A 6014-nucleotide genomic window follows, 5' to 3' on the forward strand; every position below is an offset into this window, starting at 1 on the left:
GGCCAGGCAGGAGGTGTAGGTGGGAAAATCAGACAGGAAGTGGAAATGATGCAAGGAGAGCAGGAGAATTCTGGGGAGGAGGAAGTTGATTCCTCCCACTCCTGCCCAGATCACCGAAGCAGCAGGATGTGAGCTGCCCAACTGAAAAAGGTACTGAGCCACATGGCTAAAATAGATCAGAAAAATGGGTTAATCACGATGTGAGAGTTAGCTAATAAGTAGCCTGACCTAATGGGCCAATCAACTTTATAACTTATAGAGATCTCTGTGTGATTTTTCTCTGGGACTAAACAGCTCAGGGGAACTGGGAGGGACAGAAACCCACAAACAAACAGGCCCAGCCCCCTCATGTTACAGGGTTACATGATAAAGGTATGTTGTATACACGTATCAAATTTTCAAACAACAAAAATAAAACCCGACGGTAGATTTTATCTAAAAGATTCAACATGTAGCAAGATCTTGCCGGAGGAGATGTGTCATTAAGGGTGGGCTTTGAGGTTTCAAAAGGCTGGAGCCATTCCCATTGTGTCTCCCTGCCTCCTACTTGTGGATCAGCTGTTCCTGTCGCCATGCCTTGCTCCTCATGGACTCTAACACCCTGGAATTGTACTCCCAATTAAACCTTTTTTTTTTCTATAAAGAAAATGACATGGCTCTCGTCATGGGGTTTTGTCACACTACTAGAAAACTAAGACAACCTGCCTCCTAAAAACTTTCAAATGAGAGGTTGGAGAGATGGCTCAATGTTCAAGAGCACTTGCTGCTCTTCCAGAGGGCCCGGATTCAGCTCTCTGAACCCACATGGTGGATCACAACTGTCTGTAACTCCAGTTCCAAGAGATCTATTGTCCTCTTGGGACCTCCACAGGCACCAGGAATACACATGTTGCACATACACGCAGACAAAACACTCATACACATAAAATAAATCTAATTTTAAAAATTCAAACAAGTAGGGTATGATGCCTACACCGTGACTCCCAGGACAGCCAGATCTACACAGTGAGATGTGGTTATAACAAACAAACAAAAACAATCAATTTGAGCTCAACGGAGTAGTAAAGTCCCCTGCCTCATCTGAATTTCTATTAGGATCTGGCCCCAATTTGCCCTCAACAACCAAAACTGATGGCCTGAATTTGGCACATTCAACCCTGCCATCTTGTGGGTCCTCACAACTCCTTCCAATGCAATGGCAAGTGGTTAGAGGTTCTCTAGCTCCAGGCCTTGTTTATCTGCATGCCTGTTCTTTCCCTTTCTCCCGTGTCGGCATACGCGGTTTCACTACCTTGAACTCTTAAGCCTAATCTCCTGGACTGTTCCTCAGATCCTGATCTGGCAGGTGAGCTCCCCTCTATCAGACTTCACCTGTGGCTTCCTTTCTCTCTCTGCATCACACCCCCTCTTCCTTTAGCCCACCGAATCGCTCATCATTGGCCTCCAAACACCCTCTGAACCATATATCTTAACTCTGCCTCTCCTCCCTCACACTCCTGACCATTTAGTCTTCCCACCACTGCCTTCTTCCTCTCCCTCAACCTCTACCTTATCCCTCCTCGGTCCCAGAGGCCACCCCAGAAGCTCATCTCTCACCCGTGTCCTTGCCTATACTCTCCTTTCGTACCCAGGGCCTTATACCACTAACAAGCGTGTTCATGATCTCCATCTTGTATGTGCACTGTTGGAACCATTCCAAAGTTCACTCTTTCCTTCACTACTAACCTCTTGGATCCCAATGACCACATAAACTTTGCTTATATAACCTTGGCAAGCCTAGCTTTGCCGCCCAATCAACTGATCAGAACTACATACCCTGCTTATACCCTTCCAAAAGTCACATTTGACTAGAAGTGAATATCTCTACCTTAATATATCTCTCTGATCTAAAGTAAATTGTTAGGTTCCAGGCCTTACTCTCACCAAAGGTATAAGAGTTAGGGGAGGGTCTTACAAATTCTATTTTTACTACCCAGAAACTACCTATAGAACTCACAACTAACTACACCAACTCACAGACTTTTGATAATACAGGAATATAAAATTAGCATGCAATAATTATAGTCTAGAGCTATTGGGCCCTAGATTTACTGACCACAGCTCAAGTGGGAGGTATAACAAAGGAAAGACATATTGTCTTATACCAACAAGTCTTCACAAGTACAACAAAATCTCTAAAACATCAAACCTGCCAGTGATTTTTTGAGAACAAGGAACAAAAAGAAGATTTGGTTCATGGAATGTGAAGCAAATGGCTGGCCATCTTGCCTGGTTACTTTCCTCTGAGGGACCACTCACACCCATCCATCTGTTTCTCCTACTTGGTTCCTGCATTTTTAGCCTACGTGTCCAGTTTATTTCTTCTGGTGCTCAACAATTCTAACTCCAGGTGATGCTTTGCAATTCTTTCGACCATCAAAAGCTCCAATTCCTTTAATACTTCTTGGACCAGGCAATGCAGATCTATAAACTCCACCCATAATGATGATTCTACATTTATGGTTCTCCATGAAGCACTTGCCACAGCCCCCCCAAAAAACCATATTGATAAAATCTGGTCAGCCACCATGCTAATCACACAGAAGGTACCAGAGAACAGACATCTAACCAATTCTACATGAGTAGGCTTGTTGCTGCCAGGGGACAATGCATGTAGAAGGGTACGACTGAGAGACTAGACAGGGAATGGGTCCTTAAGTGGGAATTTCCACAGTAGTTCAGAGAATGTCCCCTAAAAGAAAAGAGGGGACCCTCTTGGATACACCGTGAACATTGAAATGATGTAAGTATGTGTGTTAGTCTAAATTAACCTCACCCCAGCCAGACAGTATGAACCAACACCAGCTACTTAGTCAGGTTGAACTGAACTGCTTTCTTGCCTCCCATGAATCGCTACTGTGCTGGCTATGGTGGTTGCAACCCTCCCCCTAGGGCACAGATGAGGTTTGATTGACACAGGATGGGCAGGGTTTCCAGGGAACCTTGAATGAATTTTTGCTCATTGCACATCAATAAACATTTTCTTTGTTGCTAAATATCTCATGATTCCCCAATACTGTGTTGTAACCCACACATAGATTTCTATCTTGGGTTAGTAAACACATACTTCTTTATTTTTTTTAAAGATTTATGTATTTATTATGTATACAGTGTTCTGCCTACCTGTCTGCCTGCAGGCCAGAAGAGGACACCCAATCTCATTAAGATGGCTGTGAGCCACCACGTGGTTGCTGGAAATTGAACTCAGGACCTCTGGAAGAGCAGCCAGTGCTCTTAACCTCTGAGCCATCCCCCCAGCCCGTAAAAACATATTTCTTACTTCTATCTGCTGAGACATTTAGATAAAATTCTGCCTCAGAGCACTGAGCACAGTTAGAGAGCGAAGATCTCAAAATCTCTAATGATAGGTCTTTGAAAAATGCTTGGTTCTAGGCCTATGTGTAGTGAAAATTCAGGTTGAGATTGTACCATCTTATGGTATCGGGAAGTAAGGAAATATTTCTTTTTTTAATATTTTTATGGTTTATTTAACGTGCATTGGTGTGAAGGTGTCAGACCCCCTGTAACTGGATCTTCAGACAGTTGTGAGCTGCCATGTGGGTGCTGGGAATTGAACCCCGGTCCTCTGGAAGAGCAGTAAGTACTCTTAACCACTGAGCCATCTCTCCAGCCCCCTCAGGAAATGTTTCTTAAAAGTAATAGGTCTGTATTATATACCTAAGAGCTCCCAGGGTTCAACATTCGAATAATGAGGGTCAGAATCAACATACTATCTTTTCTATGATATAGAAATAGATATGAAATAGAAAGTGTAAAAGGTAAAGACCCTGACCTAAAACACAAAACAACATGAATGGATCCAAAATGAAGTTTGGTATATAATAAAAGTCAAATTCAGAAGCTAGCTAATTGCATTTATTTGGAATTCTGGGAAAGGTAAAATGATAGTTCATAGAACAAATCAGCCTAAAGGGAGGAAGGGTAAGGAGGAAGGTAGATAGAATAATAACTGAGAACAGAACGGATACACAAGTCCATACTAACGTAAGTGACATTGGGTACACAAAGGTGAGCAATGAAATATTTCTTCTCAAGCATTTCAAGGCAATGGAAGACAAGACCAAGAAACCAGTATAAACTGGCAGAGACTAAGAAGACTTGATGACCAACTTCAGGGACTTCTGGTAGTCTGGATTTGTTCCTGGAGCAAGAAAAGGAAATTAGTGGAAAGAGAGGAAATTTGAAAAAACCCTGTAGTTTAGTTTGTAACATTATTCCCATGTTATTTCTTATATTAGATATTCCTCAGAAGCATCACCTGCTAATATGAGTTAAATATGGGTGAAATCTACAATTATCTGTTATTTATTTCTTAGGATTTGAGCTTCCTGTAGCCCAGGCGGGCCTTGGCCTGGCTCTGTAGCGGAAAATGGCATAGCTCTTGATCTTGCCGAGGATGGAAGCCCATCCTTGCCATGTTATTTAGTACTAAGCTGGTGGCTCGTCTCTCTCCTTAGTCCAGAGACACACACGTGGATACTAGATGCTCTTTCAGCTTAGATTATTTTCCAGGATTTTAGTTAAATTTGTTTCACATGCAGAGATTAATTTTTTTTGATTTAATTAAAATTTTACCTGATTCTCCCATTCCCCCTCCTGTAGCACGACTAATAAAAATCCAGAGACAGGCATTGGGGTTCACGCTGAAGATCAGAAAAACAAAGCAGCCAAGCCACTAGAGAGCTCTTACCCTCTATCAAGGCTTAGACAAAGGGGAGATCCTGTCCTCAGTGTGACTGCAGACTGCAATGCCCTTTACCTAACCTCAGACTACAAAGAGCTCCTGTCTCCTCCTGTCTGATACACCTCTCTCTGCCCAGCGATATCACTCCCAGCACTCCCGTCTCCACCTCCCAAGTGTGGTCATTGAAGGTGTGTGACTCCCAAGTGCTGGGAACACCTTTGCGTGAGTTCTATTTCTCTTTTTAGACAGATTCAATCTTGTGTAGCCCAGGGTGGCCTTGAGTCTTGGGATTAAAGGTGTGTGCCACCACGCCAGGGGTGCCGCCTGACCTCCAGTGACTTAGCTCTGCGCTCTGATATTCAGACAAGCTTTATTTATTAAAACACAAATATCTCTACACTCTCCTCCCTGCTTCCTACCTCTTCCATATCTAGCTCCCCTTCCTGCACAGCCTTTTCTTCTTTAACCATCGTTCTTACCTATACCTATAAACAAACATATAAACACAACACTGAGACCTTTCAGTGTTACCTACATGTGTATGCTTCTGAGCTGATCACTGATATTGGATAAACAGAGGACTCATCTCCAGGGAAGGCAAATTTCCCCTCTCAGCGATTGTTAATTGCTTGTAACTCTTCCTCTAGAGATGATGTAAACCCAGCCGACAGCACGTGGCTGGTGAGGACATGGATCTTGTAGAACAACTGCCACTTCCCTAAATTAGTATAATTCCTAACTGCACTCCAAAAACTTATCGTTATACCCACAATTAAGTGTAGACCTCACCCCTTATCAAAGAGGCTTCTTCTACAGTAGCAGGAGACCATTACTGAAGATCACAACTTATCAAATTACAGAGAGCAACTGAAGGTGGAATTCCTTGCACCAACTGATACAGCATGGCGCCTGCACCTAAGGCTCAGGCAACACTACAGAAGACCTGGCAGAGACTTTTGTAGGGTCAGAGGACCACCAAGTCTGAGGTGAGACTGTGCCTTCTAGGTATAACAGAGAAGCTACACTGTTGACAGAGGTTTCTGTCCTGCCCGGATTTATGAGTTAACCCATAAAATCTTAACATGACCAAGACCTTAACCCACACCAGCAGACATTCCAACATAAATTAAAGCACATCTTTTCTTCTTTTTGAATGTAAAGAATATCCTGATTTGATTCCCAACGCCCTGGGTACTGACAGAATGTTGACTCTAGATAGGAGTAATAAAGATACAGAAGCTGGCATGGTGGACCAGAAAGCCCCGTCCTG

This window comes from Myodes glareolus, chromosome 3, assembly GCF_982192425.1.
Source record: "Myodes glareolus chromosome 3, mMyoGla1.1, whole genome shotgun sequence".
NCBI classification, from domain to species: Eukaryota; Metazoa; Chordata; class Mammalia; order Rodentia; family Cricetidae; genus Myodes; species Myodes glareolus.